Source organism: Euprymna scolopes, chromosome 15, assembly GCF_053919585.1.
Source record: "Euprymna scolopes isolate OS-2025 chromosome 15, ASM5391958v1, whole genome shotgun sequence".
NCBI lineage: Eukaryota > Metazoa > Mollusca > Cephalopoda > Sepiida > Sepiolidae > Euprymna > Euprymna scolopes.
The window spans coordinates 86,756,240-86,784,216 of NC_136496.1; the positions used below are offsets into that span (position 1 = coordinate 86,756,240).

General features: G+C 32.7%; 1 protein-coding gene across 2 annotated transcripts in view; it reads right to left on the reverse strand.

The window, feature by feature from the left end:
* Positions 1 to 26,799, reverse strand: part of LOC145293948 (norrin-like) — a 98,789-nt gene extending 71,990 nt beyond the window's left edge. The window contains exon 1 of one of the 2 annotated variants that reach the window (XM_080140812.1): positions 26,426 to 26,799. The gene's annotated coding sequence lies outside the window, so the exon portion shown is untranslated. Of the gene's footprint in view, positions 1 to 23,199; positions 24,064 to 26,425 lie in introns of those variants that run through there. The other variant, XM_080140811.1, reaches the window with a different exon arrangement.
* Between the last annotated feature and the right edge of the window lie 1,178 nt (positions 26,800 to 27,977).

Consider the following 27,977-nt stretch of genomic DNA (forward strand, 5'->3'; position numbering starts at 1 on the left):
ATATATATATATATAACTACTTCATTTACTCACATAAAATTAATATACGAAAGTATAAATTTATGCTTAAACTTTAAGTATTTACTTCAAAGTGCTCAATACATAGGTAGAGCTAGTTAGTAAGTTATAAAATATATATGACGATTAAGCTACACTGAAACGCGGAATATTCAGTGTAGCTTAATCGCCATATATATTTTATAACTTACTATATATATATATATATATATATATATATATATATATATATATATATTAAAACATAATTGCGAAGTAGTGCTTTAATAGATACTTCCAAAAAACACACTCTATAAGAGAAATATGTAAAGCTTCTAATTATGTAAGCAAAGAGAAACTCTTATCGGATTTAATGTAGTTTCTATTTGATTTTTCGCCTTCTCCTCGCTGTAATTCTCGTAACGTTATTTTTATTTTAGTTTATTTTAATGCAATCTCGATTTGACTCTATTAAAAAGGTTAAAACGGGTTAGCTAGCATTTGCTTTCTTTTATTATATTATCATGCTTGGCAAAAATAAATATGGTCTGTTCATTGTCATAATAAAGTTTTCTACTGCAAAAATGTTTAAATGCACACAACCAAGTACACAGATTTACGCAGACACACAAACGCATAGTTATATATATATAAATATATATATATATATATATATATATATATATATATATATATATAAAGAGAGAGAGAGAAAGAGTAAATGAAACTATTAAAGAATTAATCTATAATATAAATCTCACCTGTCTGTTTAAACGTATGTATGTATGCATGTATGTATGTATATATGTATGTATGTATGTATGTATGTATGTATGTATGTATGTATGTATGGATGGATGGATGGATGGATGGATGGATGGATGGATGTAAAACTTCGACAGAGGCGAGGGATTTTCACGAGATCGATATTATTTTGAAGCTTGCCGTCTCAGACGAAAAATATCGAAAAATTGGCCCAAAACATTAATACTCACATCCGCAAATAGGCAGTTTTATACAAGGAGGGGTCTATTTTTTGCGAGCCAGCTTTCCAAGTCTTTGTATCGGTTTACTTTTCCAAATTTTAACGTTACGAACTTTCAGACGCGTCATGGAGTAGCGGTAAGACGTCAGATTTTCTTTCACTTTCTTTTTCCGCCTTAGGATCACGGGTTCGTGACTGCCTGTCTACTACCACTTCCCTTTTTTTTTTTTTGCTCAACACACACGTCCAAATACTCGGGATAGTCGTTACTAAAGGAAACCTATCAATATACATAACGCTCTACGCGTTAAGAGGGGTGATTAATATATTAATTTTATTAGATGAAGAAATAATAGCTATGTTGAACTTTATTATCAGATAAATAAGGAAGGAAGGGGATAAAAAGAAGGCGTCATCTTTTTCAATATATATATATATATATATATATATATATATATATCCATGAATTCCCACTTTGACCAGCTTTAGCAAATATGTTTGTGGGTTTTGTTGAACAGGGTTTATTATCTGGTTTTCAAAACTTGATCTTTACTTTCCTTACGTTGACGATACTTTTTGCTTGTTCGACAACGTAACAAAACCGGACGCTTTTTTTTTTTTTTTTTTGCGGCCCTTAATAATATTCATTTATCCTTTAACTTTACGCTTGACAAAGAAGTTAATACTAGTCTTGCATTTTTGGATATACTTGTTTGTAAGGTTTTTTTGTTTTTTTTTTGATGTTTCACTTCTGTTTATCGTAAACCTATGTTTTCAGGTCTTTATACTCACTGGAACACTTTTTCTCCTAAAAAACGAAAAATAATTTCATTAAGACCCTTACACATAGATCTCTAATGATTTGTTCAAAGTCCTATCTGGATGATGAGAAACTTTATCACTAAAACCTTGTGTAACAATGGTTATCCATTGGATATCGTAAAATCTACTATAAAAAATAAAATTTCCAATTCTAAAAGTACAGAAACTTCATTAGATAGTTATCGTGTTTACCTTTGCTTATTTTGGCTAGGTAACATTGGTGACCGATTGGCCAAACAAATTTCACTGGGTGTTCAACAATTTTATTTTGTGTCAAGTTTTCGTGTAGTTTTTCCACGTGACCCATGTAACCTTTTATCTGAAAAGATGTCCTCCCCATCATAATAATTCTATTATTTATTTATTTGGATATGCTTGTGAAATCCACTACGTTGGACGGACATCACTAACTTTGGATTCTCGTGTGAAACAGCACGTCCCATCTAAGATTCGACATGCTAATTATGCACCATATATGCACCATAATATTTATGGTTCGGCTATTTGTGAGCACTTGATAAATAATCGTGCCTGTGCCTTGAACTTCAGTGTCGACTTGTTCTCCGTCTTAAGCAGGTCATACTCTCCCTTTCATTGGAAAATTTTAGAAACTATCTATATGTTCTTGAGACCCTCTCTTTGCAGACAAAGTAGTTTTTATCTGATTCTTTCCTTTTTTGTTGTTGTTGTCGTTTTCTTACTTGTCCCACGCTATATGTCAATCTCATATATTTTTCTTAATCATTATAAAACTCGATTTTAGATATGTATATATATATATATATATATATATAAGAGTGATAAATGTAACAAATAAAAGTTATCTTTATATCTTTATACAATAACCTATCAAGATATAGAAAGCTCTACACAGATGATTTGAGCAAATGATATAAGAAAAGAATAGATGACAATTGAAAGTTAAATAAATTTATTTGATCAACAAGACAATATGGAAATACATGAGAACTATATAATTATATCTTTTAGACAATGGTATTTCGAAGCTTAATGCTTCCCATCAGAAGAGAAGAGTATATATATATATATATATATATATATATATATATATATATATATATATATATATATAATGACATCATGAAAGGATGACAAAAATTCATGATTAGAACGTTAAAATAAAGTCAACGTTTAAAATAAAGTTTAGGGGTGAAGAGAATAAAAGGGGGAAAAAGAAAATGAGGGAGTCAGCTGACCGGTTTCGCCCTCGCTTTATCAAAGCTGTATCGAGGGATTTGAGTGAAAAAAAAAAGAAAGACACGAATGAGAATCGAAATTATGTACAGAAAAAAATAACGTTGCGCTATGTTATGTATGAGAAAAAAACAGGGAAAACAATTGAAATACGACGTTATATTACTCGAACATCCTAGAGACTAATCACGCTCAAACCTAATAGGCATTCAGCCTGCTTGCAGAGGGAAGGCCTTCTCAACCGAACGTGAACAGTCTCCAAGATCTTTAAATTAAATAATGGGTGAGCACGACTCAAGATTGTAAAAGAATTTGTTCTAAAGTTCGTTGCACAAGACGGGTTTCTTATAAGGTGGTCAGTAATTGAAGACCCGTATGTATTGGCAATTATGTCTGTTGTTTGGTATGTCTCATTTCTGATTTTGGTAGTACGTGTTTTTGGACTCTTCCGTCCAATCTTAATGTTGTTCGACACACATAGTTGGCACTGCAACTACATTCAAAATTGTAAATTATATTATGATAATGATGGGGGGTGGTAGAACACTTTTTTTTCAAGAGGATGGCATTAAAGTTCTCGTAGAGAACACAACACGTACATTTGAAGCAAAATAATAATTTTGCACTGTTGAGCTGATTTGCTTTGCACATTTCTCACTTACTGCCCCCAGCCAAGGTAAACGCAGATATACTGGGCATTTATTGACAGTTTGAATTTTATTACAGAGGACTCTGCTATTTTCCTCTGTATAACTGACCTAATCACATCTAATGGGTATCCATTTTTGGAGAGGGTGTCAGTAATTATTTTTAATTCCTCATCTAATTTTGATTTGGAGTAGATTATAAGGACACGATGTGTTAGGGTCTAAATTAAATTTATCTTACGTTTTCGGGGGCAAAGTGAATCCCAACGTGTATACAATCCCGTGAACGTAGGTTTACTGTATATTGATGTAAGGTAACTGGAGGGTGTTTGGTTACCAATACATCAAGGAAAGCTATGGACGAATTAGACTCTCCTTCATAAGTGTACTGTAACGCGGGATGCATCTTATTAAGTAAGGAGAAAAAATTATTTGCCTCTGTTTGGTTATCGAAGAGGCAAAATGTGTCATCCACATAGCGAAAATATATCAATGGTTTGATGGGTCCAGAGAGCACGAAAATATTCGCCATTATCGGGCCCAAAACGTTGGGATTCATTTTGCCCCCGAAAACGTAAGATAAATTTAATTTGGACCCTAACACATCGTGCTCTTATGATCTACTGAAAATCAAAATTGGATGAGGTATTAAAAATAATTACTGACACCCTCTCCAAAAATGGATACCCGTTGGATGTGATTAGGTCAGTTATACAGTTATACAGTCATACAGTCATACAGTTATACAGAGGAAAATAGCAGACTCTCATATTCTTTTCAGGGTTTACTAATTGGTCCATCCGGTCATGGTCGGCGGAACGAGAGCAAGTGTGTGTGTGTGTGTGTGTGTGTGTGTGTGTGTGTGTGTGTGTGTGTGTGTGTGTGTGTGTGTGTGTGTGTGTGTGTGTGTGAAATAGGGAAATCTAAAGTTATCTATACAGGGTGTCCCAAAATTAACCATCTATTTTAAAATATAAATTAGTATCGAAATTGATGGCTTATTTTGGGACATATGTATTATTAGCGTTCATGTGTATTATTATTAGGGCTATGACAACAGAATATTGTTATCATTGTTTTGACTCTCGAGTATATATCCGACACAGTTAGACACTCTTAAACAATCGAGAACCACATCACTCTATATAAAAGCATATAGGATATCAACGGATACACACCCGAGAGTAAACACAATGAAAAGAATATGCTGTTGTCATAGCCCTAATTATTAGTGTTCATGTGTATTATTAGTGGTTTGGAGATGTGAATACCATGTAAGGCCAGAAAGCATATTGTAGTTTCTAATCGCCTGTGCGTTGAGTAAATGATAGTTTGAATTGTCCTTGTTGGTTTATAGTTTGAGCCATCTTTGTATAAAATATATTCTAACTTTGATTTATCCTTGCAAGAACTATATTATAATTTAGCGTATAGCTGTCGTTTTTACTAAAGTATAACTGAGCTATCCTTTTATGAACTAGATTATATCTTTGATACCCTCTGTCATAGACGAGATTATTTATTTGAACAGTCCATGCACAGAGTACCTTATAGCTTGGAATCGTTCTTGATAAATTAGAGCTTTGAGCCGTTCTTTGATCCACATTGTCATAGAATAGAACTTTGAACCGCCCTTGATAAACTAGATTCTATCTTTGATGCGGCCTGTCATAGATTACGGCTAGTATAATTAGTTTTTAGCTTTGAGTCGTCGTTGTGCAGAGCACATTATTTGAAACGTACTTTCAAGAACATTCATCTGTCATTGAACTTCTATATATTTATCAAATTGGACATCGGCAATAAATCTGAAAATCTCTGATTTAGATTATGCTAGCAATACTTAATTAAACTTTCTCTCCCAACGTGGTTCAAAAAAGTGGCCAACCTAATAGGTCCCACACTGTCAAAGAAAATCCATCGTCTGTCACATGGACGAAATGTTGCATCGCTCTGTCCATTTTACAAGTATTTTAATGGAAGGTGCTCCGACGAACACTTGTTCTTATACTCGCTTGACATAGATACCCTGACTAATCCGATAAGTAGCAAAATCCCACCCCTACATTATAAAGATCCCTTTGGAATTCCCTCTCGAGTCCCTGCTTCCCCAACTTTATTGACATGCAGAAGTTCCAATGTAAAGTAAACAAACATATATCCCTGCAAATTTTGTGCCAAATAGTAGCCCCTTATATGTGAGTGGCACTTTGCCTTGTTTGAGGTTGTTCAGAATTAATAATTACAAAGTAAAAAGAAAAACATAATAGTACGAAGATCATCCCAAACGTACCCACCACCATTTTTTCCGCTATCAAGAAGAGCTTATAGCTCTTAAAAAAAAATAAAAAAATAAAAAAAATAAAAAAAAAAAAAAAAACGCTAGGGTAACGAGAAAAAAATGAAAATAACAACGTTTCGAAGTGGTTAATATCGCTAAAAAATCGCCAACAACAAATCTTTAATTTAAAAGCAATAAAAATCGTGCATTCAAGTGGTGATCTGTCATGGCACTTTCGTACAGTATTAGACTGGAAATACTAGTGTCATGAGTTCGATCCTAACCTATACTGGCGACAGCTTAAAGCTAGAAACGTGCATGTCCATAGGTATACTTTTATGCACGTGATAATATTTAATAATAAACATAAATACGTCACATAAAAAATAAGGGCGATTCACTCATATATATATATATATATATATATATATATATATACTAGCATGGTTGCCCGCGTGTTTGGAGGTGTGTGTTAAGCAAAAAACAAAGTGGTAGTAGGAAGACAGGCTCGAAACGACCACCGCTAAACCGGAAGTGACGTAGGTTGAAATTAAGGCTAAACAATCGAAAAAAGGGGATGACTTTCGAAAATATCGGCGAAAAAAGCGACCCCTCCCTGTAAAAAAGTGTCCAGTTGAGGGTGAAGAAATTAATGTTTATAGCCAATTTTTCGATATTTGTCGTCTGAAAGGTCGAGCTTCAGAATGATACTGCTCTTGTGAAAATCCGTTGCCTCTGTCGAAAGTTTAGGCAGACATGCAAACATACATACATACATTGATATATTCGTAACTCAAATTTTCGACCCAAACCGATTAAAAAGCTTGCCCTATCTCTGAATAACCTTTATGTAAAATTTCAAATGTTTAGGCCAGAAATTGTCTGAATAGTTTGGTAGCGACCACAGAGGTAAAATTTTTTAAACTTTCACCCCTATTATGACCGCTTAATATTTATTGTTTTGGGCTCAAATCAAGTTATTAAGTTAGATCCGTGTCCAAGGAACCTATATCTAAAATTTCAAGTGTTTAGACCCAAAATTGGCAGGAGTTTGGTAGAGTTCTCAAAGGTCAAATCGTTGAACTTTGACCCATTAACACCGAAATTTCTGACCGAAAACCGATTACAAAGATTTCCCCAAATCTCATTACCCTGTATATCAAATTTCGAGTCTGTAGATTGAAATTGCCAGAGTTATTGCGTAGGGAAATGTACACAGACATACACATACACAGACAGACAGACACTTTCACTTTTATAGATATACTAGCATTTGATCCCGGCGTTGCCTGGGTGTTTGGAGGTGTATCGTGAGAAAAAAAAGTGGTAGTAGGAAGGCAGGCTCGAACCAACCCGGTAAAGGAGGAAAAGAACGTAACGTCTTTGTTGTTACAGCCACCGTCAAACCGGGAGTGACGTAGGTTTTAATTAAGGTTAGACAATCGAGAAGGGGCATGACTTTCGAAAATATCGGCGAAAAAAGCGCCCCCCCCCCTGTAGAAAAGTGCCCAGTTGAGGATGAAAAAATGAATGCGTTATCCAATTTTTCGTCTGAAGGGTCGAGCTTCAAAACGTTACTGATCTTGTGAAAATCCGTCGCCTCGGTCGAAATTTTTAAGCAGACATGCGAACATACATACATACATTTATATATTGATACCTGAAATTTTCGACCCAAACCGATTAAACAGCTTAGACCAGAAATTGTCTGAGTAATTTGGTAGAGACCGCAAAGGTGAATTTTTTTTTAACTTTGAAACCTATTATGACACCTTTACATTTATTGTTTTGGGCTTAAATCAAGTTATTAAGTTAAATCCATGTCCAAGGAACCTATATCTAAAATTTCAATTGTTTATACCCAAAATTGGCGGAGGAGTTTGGTAGAGTTCTCAAAGGTAAAATCGTTGAACTTTGACACCTTAACAGCCAAATTTCTGGCCGAAAATGGATTAGAAAGATTTTTCCAAATCTCATTACCCTGTATATCAAATTTCGAGTCTGTAGACTAAAAATTGACAGAGTTATTGTGTAGGGAAATGTACAGACACACAGACATACAGACAGATCCGTTCACTTATATATATATATATATATATATATATATATATATATATATATATATATATATATATATATATATATATATAGGGTGTCATAAAAATGTACTCACACTTTATCTATTATCAGCGTGGACATCAATTTGAACATTTGCGAACATTATTCTTCAATTACATTTGTCTTCTGTATTTGAAGGAATTCCATTTCACTCTACGTCCATAAATAAATGAAGTGTGAGCACATGTATACATTTTTAAACACCCTGCAAATATAATAATATAATAATATAGTATATAATAAGATAGTAATATAATAATATGATAATATAGTAATATGTAAGTTATGAAATATATTTATTAAAATTAAACCTCTTAATGTAATTTAATCGAAGCCTCTCTCTCTTTAGTTTGATTGCCATAAACATATTTTATAACTTTCTACCTAGCTCTATTCATGCATTGAGCACTATTGAAGTAAGTACTTAGGATCGATAAATAATATATTATGTATCTATATAATGTTTTATGTGTATACATAAAATAATTAAAGGTGAGTGTGTGTAAAGAAATATGTTGCATTGCAATGGTTTTGATATAGTTAAGTTTCAGTTGATTTATGGGCACTTGAAACGAGAGATCAAAGGTCGATATTATTTCCTCACTGACCTAATAAAAAATGCGAAATTCGCGATTCCAAAACGACCGTAAAACTGCCAATTGTCCGTTTTAAGTTATGTGAAAAATAATATAAACAAATCTCGTTGCTCCCAACTGAATTTGATTTCAAGTCAGTGTAAAAAGAATGGTTAAATGAAAGATAATGTTTCAAGTCAGAGGAAAACTCGAACAGGAAGAAAAGGTTGATTAATCAATGTTAATTGAGTCTAACTTTTCTGAATTTTGGAGAATTATTAGTACGGACTACTGTTCTCATCGTGTCATTTTCATAACGTTTTCATCGATGTAACCTCCGACCTTCTTCAGATGTATATTGTCGAACTCGGGAATGTTTCTGTCGAACTCGAGAATTTGGACGGAATTCGAACTGAACGTTTTATTTACTTTATGGAGGTAGCATGTTCTCGTTTCGTAAGCTATGACTGGATAGAGATCCTAAGTAATTCGTAATTGTATTTTTCTGTCGCCTCCATTGAGAATTGAACCTTCAACTTCCAGGAGCGTGGCGCAGTTATTAGAGTACTTGGAAAAATCAGTTGAAAAAGTGATATTCTCCTGAAGGTTTAAGGTTCAATTCTCCGTGTGGGCGAGAGAAAAATACAATTGCGAATAATTTGAACTCTATTCAGTCATGATTGACGAAAAGAGAGCATGCTACCTCCCCATGAAGTAAATAAAGGGTTCCGTTCGAAATTCTGTTATTAGACCAAAAGAAATGTATGCTATAACATATTAAAATGGTCATGGAGTATTGTTGCCACATCTAAGCAGGAGATGCTAGATGGACTTTATCCTTCCTTGACAGAGTTCAAAATTGACTTCATAGTAGGGGATGCCCCTTTTCTCTTCCCTGCGACCTCTTTCTCACAGAAGAGACGTTCCGAGTCAGTCTCTGCTTTATCGTTATTTTCATGGAAAGTGCTCGTCTGAGCTCCAATCTCTGACCCCCTGGCCAAGCTTTCACGAGAAACAATCGTCTAGCCAAAACCACTATCAATAATTTCCCCCACTCTTTATCTATGCCAAAACCTAAACGTAGATTCTATGAACAAAGCTTCTTTCTTAGAACTACACACCTGTCTTCCGTTTTCTTGCTTTCCAGCTGACTACAACATGGTTGTCTTCAAGTCCAACATAAACAAATTCTTGATGAGCCGTTCCCCTTAAGTAATCCAATTTACTACATTTCCACTACTTACGATTACTATGATATTGTCCCATTGACTACTGAACATTATTTAACCCTTATTCTCGAATGACCTTTGGGCCTTAATAAATGGTGAATAGGGGAGAGGAAAATTATGTTCTCAACTTCTTTATTAATTCAGTGTTTGAAAGGTAAAGAGAACTTCAATGGAACATTCGAATACCTATGTATCTCATATAGAGATTAAGTGTTAGCTCTAGTTAGGGGGTCACTTGATTTCTGAGAATTTTTGCTGAAGTAAAATGAAACAAAAAAAGTAAATCTGATAGAAGATAAGGAGTCGGTATCCCTAGTGATACTGGCTTAAACAAAGCAGAGAGGGAAAAGATAACTAAATAACGAGGTCTTATGTACGACACAGAAATAAACTGGAATCTTAAGGACCTATATCATTCCAGTAATCATAGGAATAACAGGACTCATACAAAAAAATTTTTTTTAAATATCTAGTGAATATAGTCAGTGAACCAAGTGCAATATAGATCCGAACAATTGCGCTTAAAATGACGGTTAGAATCCTAAAAAATCTCTCGATTGGTGTTTCTGAAATACCTAGATAGAGCATGTATGTAATTAGTAAGGGATTTTAAAACTGGTCAATACGCTAGATAGAACAGTATAGTTCTTGGTAAGTGGTATAGGCTAAATCTGTTGGTGCTCATTACCCTAAATGTAACAGGTGTGTGTGTACGACGTGTGTGCAATAAGTAATGCCCCTGACCCACTTCCAGTTGTCTGATCTAGCTGAAATTTTGCATGTGCAATGATTTATATCTTTACGGCTCTGAACTAATTGTGGTGTCTGTTTTACGGGTGTTTGAACTGAGTCAGGTGTGAAATGGAGTCTGCTGAATGTCGAGCAGTGATCCGGTGTTTGTATTTGAAAGGACGCACACCTAAGAAGACATTTGATGAAATGAAAGAAACTTATGCTGATAATGCCCCATCACATGACCTTATAAAACGCATCATATGACATTTGAGGCTGCCATTTTGGAAGATCGCTGGCATCATATGACATTTGAGGTTGCCATTTTGGAAGATCGGCGCATTACTATTCGCCAAATAACTCAAGATGCCAAGATTAGTACAGGGTCTGTGGAAACTATCATTCATGACCATTTGCATATGCATAAGGTGTCTGCCAGATGGATTCCCAGGTTGCTCACACCATTTCAGAAGCGAGAACGCGTCGAGTGCTCGAGGATGAATTTGGAGATGTGCCAAGAAGATGAGTCAAAGTTCTTCAAAAGACTGATTACACAGGATGAAACCTGGGTCTATCACTATGATCCAGAGACCAAAGCCCAGTCAATGCAGTGGAAGCACTTGGACTCACCATATCCAAAGAAGGCAAGGGTGCAGCCCTCCACTGGCAAGGTCATACCCACAGTCTTCTTGGACCAGGACGGAATAGTGATGACAGATTTCCTGGCAAAGGGTATCACAATTACAGGAGCCTATTATGTTTCACTTTTGAGGAAATTAAGGGAAGCTATGAAAATCAAGAGGCGGGCAAGATCAGCAAAGGTACCCTCCTCCTGCAGAACAACGTTCCGGTTCACAACTCGCATGTCGCCAGATCAGAAGCACGGGCGTGTGGTTATGAAATTCTCCCCATCCTCCCTACTCTCCTGACCTTGCACCCTCTGTCTTTCACCTCTTCCCAGCCATGAAGTTGTTTTTGAAAGGAAAGCGTTTCCCAGATGATGCAGCCTTGATTTCTGAAGTCACGTCGTGGTTGGAAGACCAACCTGGGGTGTTCTACAAAAACGGTCTCCAGAGCTGCATCAAACGATGTGGGAGAAATGCATAACTCTGGGTAGTTCCTATGTAGAGAAAGTCTAATAATTTCGCGAAGTTTCGTTGCTCTACTGCTATGGAAGTAGGTCAGGTGCATTACTTATTGCACCCCCCACCTCGTAAGCTCGGTATTGCCCAAAAGCAATAGCTTTAAAACAAAAAGCTCAGATAGATTTCTCGTTGTTTTTCAATGCATTAAAACAAGTGAGAGTAACAGGAGGAGGGGAAAAAAGATATAACTTTTAAGATACAAATATGTTACAAACAATTTTCATCTCTTCTGTTTTGCTTCTTATGATCCCGGGCAACGCCAGGTAGCCCTGTTAGTCTAAAAAGATAAATAGAAAATGAAATCGCTACAAGAATGTCACCCTGTTTGCTAGGTCCACAGACTTCTATCATTGTTAGATGCTTTTCTTCTGAATTTGATGAGTAGAAATGATCATATCCATTGTGCCATATCCGGATCTTAAGCCTGGATAACTTAGTGCACGGGTTCATCAAGAGCTTTAGCCACGCAAGACGACTCATACCTCGATAACTGTCACGGGCAAATAATATAAAGATATAAAAATGTCGTCTACCTGATCTTGGGGAACAGTGTCACCATACATATAGTGCCGCCAAAAAGAAAGTCCGCACTTGTCACTTTTTTCAGAAACAGCAAAAGTTAAATTTAATGTAACTGTTTAAACAATTCATACCTCATTTGATTCGCCTTTTGTTCCTCTATAATTTTACCTGTTCATATTTTACTTTCATATTTAGCTTGAATTTTTGGTTTTTGAAAAAATGACAAGTGCGAACTTTATTTTATATATATATATATATATATATATATATATATATATATATATATATATATATATATATATATATATATATATACAGCGAAACATGTATATATATTCATATATATATATATATATATATATATATATATATATATATATATATACAGCGAAACATGTATATATATTCATATATATATATATATATATATATATATATATATATATATATATATATATATGCAACAGTGCTCGCATCAGAAGTTGTCCATAAAGCAACTTGGATCCTCGCTCAAAGCATTATGTTATCACACGCACATGATACATTCAAGATGTGTGCAGTGTGCGAGTTACGCGGTGTGCGAAATGTGGTTCAGAATGCAATCGTGTGTACAGTAAATTTGGGATTCATATTATGCGTAAGTCATTCTCTCAAGATAAAAAGCAAAGCACGCTCGAATATTTAGTAAATTAAAAGTTGCGGGTATGTGACGCTTTATCATAAAAAAAAATCAGCCAAAACAAAAAAGAAAACGTCTTTCGCTAACCTACATATTAACTATAAATTCGAGATAACGATGCGAAGGAAATAATGGCACCGTTAAAAATCAATTTATAATACATGTGATCGTTAAAAATCAATTTATAATACACGTGATCGTTTAAAATCAATTTATAATACAAGTGATCGTTTAAAATCAATTTATAATACAAGTGATCGTTAAAAATCAATTTATAATACGAGTGATCGTTAAAAATCAATTTATAATACAAGTGATCGTTAAAAGTCGGTTCAAAAGATCGTCAAAACTTAATGTATAATCAAAGTGATCGACAAATTTTTAATCTAAATGAATGTTCAAACTCAATTTATAAACAAAGTGATGCTTAAAACTCGATACTCAATTTATAGTCAGGGTGATCGCGAAAATTCACTTTATAGTCAAAGTGATCGTTAAAACTCGATTTATAGTCCAGCTAATGTTGAAATCTCTACTTATAGTCAAATTAATCGTTAAATAGTGATCTATAAATGGTCAAACTGATGATTAAAACTCGATTTATAGCCTAATCCGAAAATAGTAATCAGAATTTCCCGGGATAAATCAGCATATTATTGAATCTTTTGGAATTTGGGAGAATATTTTGAGATTACGTGTAAAGGAATATTAAGTTATTAAACCGCTGGAGTATACCAGGACGATTGGTTTGGCGAAAGCGTTTGTATGGCGACTGCGGACGATTTGAGGTAAAGTGACTGGAGTAGTCCTTCTTTCCTTTGCGAAAACGAGCAGTGTTGCACGCCTCAAACACATTTTAATATGATCATGTGTGGTTTCTGATCTGAAGCTCTTTTCCAGGGCTGATCTATTACGCTACATGTGAGCTCATGAAAGCAATCAACAACGTGATATATATATATATATATATATATATATATATATATATATATATATATATATATATATATATATATATATATATATGTAGTAAGATTTGGGAAAATTTTTGTAATCAGTTTTCGTCCAGAAATTTGGCTGTTAAGGGGTCAAAGTTCAACGATTTGACCTTTGAGAACTCTACCAAACTCTTGCCAATTTTGGGTCTAAACACTTGAAATTTTAGATATAGGTTCCTTGTACATGGATCTAACTTAATAACTTAATTTGAGCCTAAAACAATAAATGTTAAGGGGTCATGATGGGGGTCAAATTTTTTTAAAAATTGACATCTGCGGTCTCTACAGAATAACTCAGACAATTTCAGTTCTAAACATTTGAAATTTTACATAAAGGGTATTCAGAGAAGTTTTTTAATCGGTTTGGGTCGAAAATTTGAGCTACAAATATATAAATTTATGCATACATGTTTGCATGTCTGCGTAAAACTTTCGACAGAGGCGACGGATTTTCACAAGAGCAGTATCGTTTTTAAGCTCGACCCTTCAGACGACAAATCCCGAAAAATTGGCTAAAAACATAAATTTCCTCGCCCTCAACTTGACATTTTCCTACAGAGAGAGGTCGCTTTTTCTTTCGCCGATATTTTCGAAAGTCATCCCCTTTTTTCGATTGTTTAGCCTTTTAAATCTACGTCACTTCCGGTTTGGCGGTGATCGTAACAGCAAAGACGTCACGTTTTTCCCGTTCTTTTCCTCCTTCGCGGTACGGATTCGACCCTGCCTTCCTACTACCACTTTTTTTTTTTTTTTTTTTGCTCAACACACACCTCCAAACACCTGGGCAACGCCGGGCACCCATGCTAGTGTTATATATTTAATTTGCATTTCATAGAAAACAGTATATATTTGAAGTTTTAAATAGATTGTGCGATCATACGGCCTTACAATGCGCTCTGAGATTTGGAATCACTTCCATCGATGTCTCCAGTGATTTTGTTATGAGAATACATTTTTAGATTTTATATAGATTCTCTAGCCTTTCTTTCTATAGGAAACGCAAAGACAGACAGAACACCCACACACGCTATAAGCACACACACACACACACACACACACACACACACACACATATATATATATATATATATATATATATATATATATATATATATACACACAAATTTCAAGATGTCGTCCATTTTACCGCTTATTTCTTTTAACGTTAAAATGTTGAAATTTGAAATACAGATATTTTGTCATTTATTTATATATGCTCTACAGTTTCATCGAGCTTCATAAATTAAAGAATTTGCATAAATAAAACTTTAAAGATAATTGAAGAAGCATATTTTGTCCATAATTTATATATATATATATATATATAGAGAGAGAGAGAGAGAGAGAGATCTAGACATGAAGTGAACGATAAAGAGAGAGAAGGAGGAGGCAGACAAAGAGACGAAAGGCATTATTTACTAAATATGTTAAAGGTCTTCATAAGAAATGCTACCAGAATCGAAACCGTACACTCGATGTTTCTAGTCCGATACTTTTCAACTCAGCATCATCATATCTTATGAATCCGAAGATTCTATTGTTGGCACTGGTTTTTCTAATATTTTTCTCGTCAGAATTTATTCTAAAACGACATTGGGAGGGACCACGAGAAGTTTGACAACGTGCTAAGTGTAAGTAATTTTCGTGCAACAAATTGGATTCGAACTTGGGACATCCAGGTCGTCAATTCGTGTCGTTAACCATTAGACCACAGTCACTTAACAGTTTCCACACAAAATAACACTGACACAGGTTATTCGACTCTCAAAATACACTCGTAAAATATATCGGATATATGCATTAAGTTGTCGGTTTTAATATATAAGTTGAACGTAAAAAACGACATAATTTTACACAAACCTTATATTTCAAGTTTTAAGTGGCGTTCTCATGGTTCACTAACATGTAGAAGCACCTAGATAATTGGTCAGTAGAGGATATCGTAGAGATTCAGAAATACTAACATTGTCTCCCTCCAATTTTTTTTATACATATGATAAAAATTTCGTTAAAATGGATATATTTTCAGTTTTGAAAAAAGTTTACACTACCGCCCCCGCTCTTAGTTCACTTAAGTTAAGAGGGCACTTCAAGATTCGGGGTCACTTCCATTGTCTTCCTTATATTTTATACACATGATTTAAATTTCATAAAAATAGGATATATTTGAAGTTTCAAAGGGATTATGACTTCATGGCCTTCTAAATTGTACACGTAGAGATGTGAATTTTATATAAGAATATACATCTTAGATGTTACTAGCATGGAAGACTCGACGTTGCCCAGGATTGAATGATGATCAATGAATGTTTCACACTCCTATATTTTTATTGTCATCGAAATCGGTGAAATTGCTCAATTTTTAATCAAATCGATTGATTGCCTGTTCTAGTAGGGAACCTATCGCGGTGCACCGGCAGGAAGTTTCACATGCTTCCCTGCAGCTAATTAGTCCACAATACATTGTAGTCTACATTCCACTGTAAAGAACCCATTGCTGACTTTATAAAATTATTTTTTATATATAATAGCTTGAATTTAATTTTAAAATTAAAAAGTCAAGTATCATGGTGCGATTGTGTTTTAAACAGAAACATTCATTTCGAACGTGAATTTCTTTTTTTTTTTCTTCATTTTGGTGTTATGGCGAAGAGACGACAATTTACGTGTTGGTCCGGTGGTTTCAAGTGTGTAGTGCTCCAGTTCCGATTTAAAGTTTTCAAAAATTTCTCAATTATATATATATATATATATATATATATATATATATATATATATATATATATATATATATATAAACTGTACAGAAGGTTAGAGAAACATTGTTACCGTCGGTTTCAAGCCTAATATAAGGGAACAGTTAACGGTAAAAAAAAAAATATTAGGCTCTCGTCAGCCAGTTCAACTTACACATGAATAACTTATACAAAAGTTTAAGCAATAGCACCTGAAGATGTAACTAGCTGGCAAAAACATACTCATGAATGTGCAGCGACATATGAATGCTTTTGTAAAACAAATAAAAAGTATATCTTTCCCTACATCGGTATTGAACACTCTTGCATTAACCTAGTGGTTGATTTACCTCTGAAAAAATATTAACCTTGAATTTATATATATATATATATATATATATATATATATATATATATGCATCACCACTTATCAAGGCGAAGAGGCCAGTCGAGGATACGGGTTAAAGAGTGTACAGTAGAAATTGGACAATAAAGTAACCGTTAGTAATGGAGATTCGGTAAATTTGTTAACTTATATGGAACGGCTCATCAAAAACTTGTTTACGTTAGACTTGAAGACAACCATATTGTAGTCAACTGGAAAGCAGAAAAAAACGGAAGACAATTCCATTGGCGTGCAGTTCTAAGAAAGAAGTGTTGCTCATGGAATCTACGCTTAGGCTACGCTTATGTTTAGGCACAGATAAAGAGTAGGGGAAACTAGTGATAGTGTTTTCTGCTAGACGAGTGTTTCTTGTGAAAGTTTGGCGATGGGGGACCATAGAATGGAGCTCAGCCGAGCACCTGCCATGAAAATAACGATAAAGCAGAGACAAACTCGCAACATCTCTTTTGTGACAAAGAGGTTGCAGGGAAGAGAAAAGGATATCCCCCACCAGGCTACGAAGTCTATTTTGAACTCTGTCAAGGCAGGATTTTCCAGGTTATAGTTATTCAAGAGTGTTCAATAAATGAAGAGCAAGATATTTTTTAATATGAACAAATTTACATGGTCGCGATACTGGACATGCTAATATTTCGGATGGTCAATTAAAATCTAAGTGCTTGTCAGAAAGATATCATTTCTTAAGTCATCTGACGAGGACTGACCAGGACGACCAGTTCGAAACATTAGCAAGTCCAGTGTGGCGACATATATATATATATATATATATATATATATATATATATATATATATATATATATATAACTTTGTCTGTGTGTGCCTGTATGTGAAAGTTCGTTCCATATGGGCCGATTTTTATGAAATTTCACACAAATGTACTTTATGTATCTGGCAGTGTTCATAAATAGGTATCGTGTCAGAATATCTTCGATAAGTATCGATAATCGATAATCAAAAAAATCTAATGAAAAAATGACCAGGCGATTTTGTACCAAAGTTAATACCTGATACAGCCAAACATCACAATTGCATTTGAAAAAATGTTATTACCACACAAGCAGAAAGACACGACATATAAAATCAGCAGCAGATTTTTCATATGGGCGGGTCCAATATGAATGTTTCTGTTCAGAGCACAAATGAAACACACATAATACACGACTTTTGCATTTTAAACTTTTATTCAAGCCGTTATTTATCAAAATAATTCTATAAAATCAATAGTAGGTTTTCTACGGTGCCATGTATTGTGGACTAAGTCACTGGGGATAGGCACGTGGATCTTTCTCCAGATACACCGCGATAGGTCCTTAATCTTTTAGCATATATATATATAATAAAAATTACAATTAAATTTACCAAAATGATCCAAGATGGTAAAATTAAAGTATATTATAAATATTCAAGAATTAATATTTAAAAAGTTATCTCAGCCAGAAGTAAAAGCTCGATAAAACCAAATAGGATATAGAGCTTATAATACGAGCAAACAGTTAATAAAATATGTTAAAAAAAAACACTTTGAAATGAGTTAAAAACATATTTAATCTGAAAAGGAAACACTAGATAAGTGGATTGTCCTTAATCCGCGGAGTTTCAAAGAAATACTTTCCTTCTCATCAGAAGGTAGGAATTAGCAAAATGCGGGATCGGATTTTGCATGCAAAAGTATTTGATGAAAGAACAAGTAAGTCAAAGATCTTACTTGATAACAAATGTGTGTGTGTGTGTGTCTGTGTGTGTGTCTGTGTGTGTCTGTGTGTGTCTGTGTCTGTGTGTGTCTGTGTCTGTGTGTGTCTGTGTGTGTCTGTGTGTGTCTGTGTGAAGTTGAAAACAATTATGATTTCAAATATTTTAAACCATGCTCCGGGAATAAATATCCAACAATGTCATTTAGTCACATTCCATACGCGCTCGTTTCTAAAGATGATCATTATTAGTAACATTACAAGCAAGTAATAAAGATACAGAATGTAAATCGTTTTCTTCATCAAATTTATATGCATATCCGAAACTTGCATATATGGAAAGTGACAATGTTGACTAGTTATTCTCTCAACGTATTTCAACTTTTTGAACTCGTATTCAAAATGTGTTCAACGTTTGAAATATACACTTTTAATGTATGATTGATATGAACTACTAATCATTAAGCTAAAGTTTAATTGCAACTTTGAACTCTTTCCTGGATAATTGGGTAAAAAAAACGAATAGCAATTAATTGAAGCCAGAATTACGTTTGAATTGTTTTAGTTCAGTTACTTTAACTTTTACTTATACACACACACACACACACACACACACACACACATATATATATATATATATATATATATATATGCGTGTATGTGTGTGTGTCATGTGTGTATGTGTGTGTGTGCGTGTATATATATATATATATATATATATATATATATATATATATATATATATATATATATATATAATTGATCTTTGTCTCTGTGTATGCATGTGTGTGTGCACGCGTGTAACCGTCGATATCAAACTTTATTGATTCTTACAGACTAAATATTTGATATATAGAGGATTCTGACCTACAGAAAAAATTTGATTTAGTTTTTAGGTGCTAAAAAAGCGTCTGTTAAGAAGTCAAAATGGAAAATTTTAAACTTTGCAGACGTAAGTCGACTTAAAATCCTGCTCTCCGTTTTGATATATATCTGTGCTTTTGGACAGGTTTTAGCGGAATATTTTGGTTCCCATTCTAGCTGATAGCAACCAGGTAATATTTTTTTTTTAGCTTTTGAAATCACTATTATGCATTCGGTAAATATAATCATTAATAAAGAACTGGCTTAATGATAAATACGAAATCTGCATAAATGAAAATATCATATTTAAACGTATTTAAACTAATATATATGTATGTGCGTGTGTGTGTGTGTGTGTGTGTGTGTGTGTGTGTGTGTGTGTGTGTGTGTGTGTGTGTGTGTGTGTGTGTGTGTGTGTGTGTGTGTGTGTGTGTGTGTGTGTGTGTGTGTGTACGCACGTGTATGTTCACGGGTGCGTATTTTTATGCGTGTATTTAGACAAATATATTAGATACCACGAAATGTTTTGTTTGATGGGACAATTTTTTTTTTTTCAATTTTTTAATATATTATTTAGTATTTCGGTCAAATTGGTGTACAGTAGTTCTATGGAATTCTACATATATGAATCCAGTTTTACTATATATATATATATATATATATATATATATATATATATATATATATAGAGAGAGAGAGAGAGAGAGAGAGAGAGAGAGAGAGAGAGAATAAATGACAAGTTATATTCTAAAATTCATGATGTTAACCATCTTATAATTTATTCCTTTAATTCAGTTGACTTATACAATTCTTAACAGTATCTGTTCCGTAGCGTAAAATCAATCACTTAATTATTATATCAATCAGTGAATCTATTATGCCCTTAACTCATCAGAAGAAATAACAACAATCAATCCGTCAAAAGGAATTGAAATGTTATTTGACATGGTGAAAATCCGAAAATTGGAAAGAAGCTGTAGCTACCTTTATATTTGTTCATTACGCCATATTGAATTCAATATGGTGCAATGGAAAACTATAAAGGTATCTGCAGCTTCTCTTCCAATTTTCGATGCGACTAGCGGACTCTCTGTCTTATTATCATAACATTAAATATGAGAAAACAAAAAAAGAAAATCACATTAAGAAGATGGGGTGCGCACTGTCCGAAATGTAATCTATATAAATAAAACAGTAGATCCATGTATGTGTAAATATTTAACCGATAAACTCTTAAACTACTGATCACATAACACTGTAATTAACAGGAAATAGTAATCATACACCAAGGATTGTTTAAATTGAATAAAATCTTTGTTTGGATGGATGAATCACGCGTACAGAAATATGTCGGCAAGTTGAAATGCAAAATCTTCATTTTAACTTGCCGACATATTTCTATTACTTTTGTGTATATGCAAATTCATGCATGACTTGAAGTGGTTTAATTTTAAATCTTTCCTATCTATCTGCCGGTAGCTCAAACAGTAGAGAATGCGGTTAGCACGCTGAATGTTTTGGTTTCGATTCTAGTTAATGACACCCAAATCATTTTTATTTTTTTAACTTTTGAAATAACTGCTCTATATTAAATACAATGTAATATTCAATAAAGAGAATTGGCTCTGTAATAAAAAATACGAAATCTGCATGAATTAAAATATATTTAAGCGTATTTTGCGACCCGACAAGGCCGGACACCCCTGCTAGTATACAAATAAATACGTATTGGTGTTTACTATAAATTAGAGGATGCGTTAACTGATAGCGTTTAAACAAGCTAACATATGGACTAACACAAGTGGAGAAATTTTTTTTTTCGACAGAATTGACCAACCTTTTACATTCATATATTGTATATAATGACAATCATTTTTCAACTCGACATGAAACTTAATATATAGGGTATTCGAACTTATGCGAAACTTTATATTTGGGTTTTAGCCGGGCAAAATTTTTTGCCCTGTAGCAAACATGTCTTCATAGCTCAGGCTTCAACGTCAAAGGAAAAAGTAAATTATAAGTTAAACATTTTGGTTTCGATTCTCAGTGGTGGCGCACGATTCATATATATATATATATATATATATATATATATATATATATATATATATATATATATATAAACTTTTTGGGTTTGTATTACTGTACACATAGATTCGAAAAACTTGTCAAAAAACAAATATATAACAAATAAATGTTATCAAAGGCAAGATAGGTTACTTTTCTACCTAACTGGATATGTTTTCAGTGTTTTTATTTAATGTAACATGTTTATTCAGCTCGAAAAACATACTGTGTTTACCGATATATTGGAAAATTCAAAATGGCGCCCGACTCTCCCTTTAACACGGTAAGTTTGGGAAAAGGTGCTATAAATATAAAACTAGACAAAATACTGTTAGAAACTCGTTTAATATATATTACGGTGGTATAGGTTGACATATATTCGGTGTTTTTTTTTAATAGTATTTTGTCTAGTTTATCATTTATAACACTTTTCCCTGAACTTACCGTGTTACAGAGAGAGTCGGGCGCCATTTTGAATTTTTCAATAAATCGGTAAACACTGTATGTTTTTTGAGCTGAATAAACATGTTACATTGAATAAAAACACGAAAAATATATCCAGTTAGGTAGAAAAGTAACTTATCTTGCCCTTGATAAGATTTATTTGTTATATATTTGTTTTTTGACAACTTTTTCGAATCTATGTGTATAGTAATACAAACCCAACTTTTTAAATAATTACTATATATTGGATCCAATATAATATAATAATAAATACAAAAACGGCATTAATTAAAATATCATGTTTCAGCTTATTTTACGACCGGGCAATGCCAGGTGACCTGCTAGTGGTATATAATGAAAATCATTTTTTTCAACTCGAAGACCATAACGATTTTCAAAAAAAAAAATGGAATTTAATGGCATTTATGTTTAGGTCAGATTTACACATATATATATATATATATATATATATATATATATATATATATATATATATATATATATATATATATATATATATATGTGTAAATCTGACCTAAACATAAATGCCATTAAATTCCATTTATATATATATATATATATATATATATATATATATATATATGTGTGTGTGTAAATCTGACCTAAACATAAATGCCATTAAATTCCATTTATATATATATATATATATATATATATATATATATATATATATATATATATATATATATATATATATATATATATATATATATATATGTGTGTAAATCTGACCTAAACATAAATGCCATTAAATTCCATTTATATATATATATATATATATATATATATATATATATATATATATATATATATATATATATATATATATATATATATATATATATATATATATAACAAAACCAATAAATCTTTTACAACGCAACAAACTATCCCTTTGGGGGATCACAATAGTACTTAGACACACTCGGTAGAGGACGGGGGACATGTCGAAAGTGGGTAACTTCATTTCTGCAAATAATGGTAATTCCCTATTTACAAGATTTGTGCGGGGAAAAAAAACTTACCTTTTTCTTTGTTAGTAGAACCGGTAAGTTTTTCTCCAAATTGTAATAATATCCTCGTTTGTTTGTTTTGTTATTGTTTGTGTTTTGTTTTTGCTTTTTGTTTTTTGCTTTTTTTTGTTTTGTTTTTTTTTGTTTTTCTTGCTTGTATTTTTTTTTTTTCTTACTTAATTTTTGCGCTGTAAATTGAAAAAAAAAATACAAATTGCTCACAAACGCTCACAAGTCATAATCACTGACAGTATTCATTTTTATACACATAAGTGTATATATATATATGTTTATATATTTATATGTATATATTAATATTTGTTGCGTTTTATCCATTCAAAAGTGATGCCTCTTCCGATCTATCCCCCTTCCTCTCTCTCTCTCTCTCTCTCTCTCTCTCTCTCTCTCTCTCTCTCTCTCTCTCTCTCTCTCTCTCTCTCCCTCTCTCACGCACGCGCTCACTTTTATATTCAGCAATTCCGTGACTCTTGGAGAAATTATCAGGGTGGGATATTCTACAAGTAAGCGATACGGGCAGCCTATGAAAATGAAAGCACTCCTGCAGTCCTGCACCTGTCAAAAGATTCCCATCGTTAACCAATCACTATAAAATCACTATAATTGCCGTATTCGATCGATAATTGTTCTAAATCATATCGATCTCTTAAAGGATCCAACAACTGCGAATGTATGCATTTTATATATGCTGAATATTTGTGTGCGCGCATAAATCCATGCAAAGAAACTGTGTATATTTCCCAGCAGATGCAGCAGCGCGGATGCGTGTTTATATAAATAAATATATACAATACTAGTGGAGATACCAGGTACTGGTTGGGAATAACCGATATATTTATTTTAGAATCTTAATATATTTTAAGTGTAATTTTCTTTCTACTTTTTTTTTTTTTTTTTACTTTTAGAAAATTTTATTTACGAAGTTTTTTTTTTGGAAAAGTTCAACTTTAACCATCTGCTTTCCTTTATCAAAAAATAAGCAAACTATACTTTGTGTGATTATTATTATAAAGTTATTTTTAAACGTGTTTAATGTCAAATATTTGTTGCTTTTTTTTATCATTTATTTATTTATTTATTGTTTGTTTTTTTAGCCGTTAACAATAGACATAAGCTACTAAACTAATTAAGGAATGCATGAAACTTTCCTTGTCAATAAAAGTCTAGCTATACTGAAACTCTGAAACGTGCATGTATATAGATGACTTACTTTTATGAACGTAGTAATTATTAATTAATATTTTAAAAAAATAAAAATAAAAAAGTAAATGAGTCCTAAAAATGTGGGCGAAGAAAAAAATGTAAACAAAGGGCAAACAACTCCTTTCTTATAATAAAAACGTTCAAGGAGCGAAGAAAAAAGAAAGAAATTAAGCGCTAATAAAAAAATAAAAATAAAAATTCAACAATCTTACGATAGTTATACAATATAGAACTCGGAAAATGTGATAGTGATACTTGTTCATTTAGTACACAATTTGGAGGTAGTATGTTCAGGATTACAGAACACCAGAACACAATACAAAAAGAGATCGCTAAGTACATCCCTGAGCAAACACCGGCGGGATTGTGCAGAGGATTTAATGTGAATTTATATCGTATAATTGTTTATAGTGTGTGTGTGTGTGTGTGTGTGTGTGTGTGTGTGTGTGTGTGTGTGTGTGTGTGTGTGTGTGTGTGTGTGTGAATGCCTAAGAGAGGGGGGGGGGAGGCGAGCATGTGCGTTTGTAATTTGACAAAAAATGTACACTACAAGTTATACACGTTATATGAAATGATAATTATATTAACAATAAGTTTGTTCCGCCACTTATTGGGTATCGTTTTCTTTAAATGCATTTTCGTGATGTGGAAATTGGGGGAAAGGGGGTCAATATTTATTTTGTGCGTTTCCATGGGGTTTTCTATCTTTAATAACTCATTTTATATTAAATATAATTATGGGTGTTTATTCAGTTTCAAAAATCGATGCATTACAGCCACAAAAGTATATAACTGTTTCGAACAAAACCTTCATATGAAGTTAGACATGGTTCTGTGATCGAAGTAATAATATCTATCTATCTATCTATCTATCTATCTATCTATCTATCGCTCACTCTCTCTCTCTCTCCATCTGTATATATATTTATACATATATCATATATTCTGCATGCACACACACACGCACACATATATACATATATAGACATACGTGTATATATATATATATTTATATAAATTATAAATAATAATTATTTATACTTACAAACAGTATTGTTTCGTGCTTTTGCAATCATCAGTGTATATATATATGTATGTATATGTATATATAAATATATATAAATATATAATATATATATAAATATATATATATATAAATATATATATACATATATATACACACATATATATATGCATATATGCGTGTGTGTGTGTGTGTGTGTGTGTGTGTGTGTGTGTGTGTGTGTGTGTGTGTGTGTGTGTGTGTGTGTGTGTGTGTGTGTGCGTGTGATGAGAATAATGGAAATAGTATTCCGACAAAATAAAGAAATAAAAAAGAACAAACCGAGTTATGTGTTCATCAACGTTTCATCTTTATTTCGAGATTTCCTCTGGATATATATATATATATATATATATATATATATATATATATATATATATATATATATAACTTACTACCTAGCTCTACCTATGTATTGAGCACTGTTTAAGTAAATACTGAAAACTTACGCATAAAATTATATTTTCGAATATTAATTTATGTGATTAAGTAATCATATATATAGGTTTATTTATGCTGTCTTTTAAATTCAATAAAAACCCTTCAAAATTTGCTGATGAGGAGACCTTGCTTATCAAAAAACTATATATAATTATTGTACATAACTTGATGTATACCACAATAAAAAGCATTGTTTTCCGAAACGATCGTACAGATACTTGATTTTGTTGTTGTTCCTTCTTATGAAACGGATTTTTAATTTAATTAAAATTTGATTTTTAAATTTAAAATTATCAATCACATTACTTAATATATATATATATATATATATATATATATATATATATATATATATATATATATATATATATATATATATATATATAGTTCTGCTTCAGTGTTCACTCAATACGCAAATGGAGAGTAGTAGTAGTAGTAGTAGTAGTAGTAGTAGTAGTAGTAGTAGTAGTAGTAGTAGTAGTAGTAGTAGTAGTAGTATAAAAATATACTTACGACACGTTTGTGTTTTATTTCATCGAAGCAATTGATCGGAACTTACTGCGAAATTTGAAATAGTACCTTCCCCTTTTTTTAACATGTTTTGTCTATATATTGCGAGTTTCTATTACTTCAATTCATTGTTTCTGTTCATTTCAAACTTAAGTCTCGTAGTTTTGTTCATCTCGTTATCATCAGGATCGCTGAGTGAGGCTCCGTAAAGTGCTCTCGCTTGCACGCTTGCACGCGTGTCGCAAGCGTATTAGATTTAACACGAAATCATTTCTCAAGTTTAAAAAAAAAAAGGGGGGTTTTAAATCCAACAAGTTAATCCCATGATTAAGCTGATCCCGTCCTAGGTCCGTTGAGTCGTGACGATTAAACCAGCGAATGTAAACAATTAGAAAACATAATAAACGACTTGGTCCGTCACGATGGGTGATTTATTCCTGAGAAGCGCTTTCTCACTCACCTCGTACGCGTTTCAGTAAATGAATGAACAGCCACACTAACTTTATTTGTTTCTACCGATCTACAATACCCCTCACCCAAAATGGGTGCCATTCTCGTTCGGAGGTAGAGGTCGGGTTGGGTGATCGATGCCCAACACTTACGCTCAGGTCCAAGCGTGTTTTAGTAACTTTGCGTCTGTATTACTGTTATCTAGTATCGTCTCTATGCACGCGCGTATGTATATGTGTGTGTGCATGTATGTGTGTATGTATGCATATGTGTGTGCATGTATGTGTGCATGTATGTATATGTGTGTATAGATGTATTATGTATGCGTATGTATTATGTATGCATGCATGTAGGTATGTATATATGTGTGTATGTATTTATTTATGTATATCTGTATGTATGTATGTATGTATGTATGTGTGTGCTTATGTATGTATGTATTTATGTATGTATGTATATGTGCATGTATATATATATGTTGTGTGTGTGTACAACAGTGTTGTACACACACACACACACATATATAACTATATATATATATATATATATATATATATATTGTACTACAACACTTTTAAGTATAAAGCTGTACGTGTATACATAAATATGCATAATTGTGTGTGCACTGCATTTCTTTTTGGGCGTCTCACACATGTCGACGTATGTGAGTACGTGCGAATAATCGGTGACTTCTGTGACTTTATAACCTCCCATCTTGAAAATATGGTTTGTATTTATTTATTTATTTATTTATTTATTTATTTAATTGGTTTGCTTATTTATAGTGTGATGAGGGAAGGGGGTTTAATGTTTCTATTTTGTTTGCTTATTTTTTTACTTCGTTTTATTTTATTTGTTTTGTTTTTTCCTCGCATTTTGTGTTTCGTGTTATTTTTTTCTTTCGTTGTTTTCTTTTTTGCATTGCAATTTTCTTGACTTCTAATTTTTGTCAAAATGTTTTTATTACATCGTTTATTTTCATTATTTCTTAATTTTTTTCTGTTTGTTTTTTGTTTAATATTTTCATTTTTTTTTTTTTTTTGCCTTCGGGCCCAGATCAAAGTGTAATATCTGTTCTTCAGATGCTACACTTCAATTTCTTGTT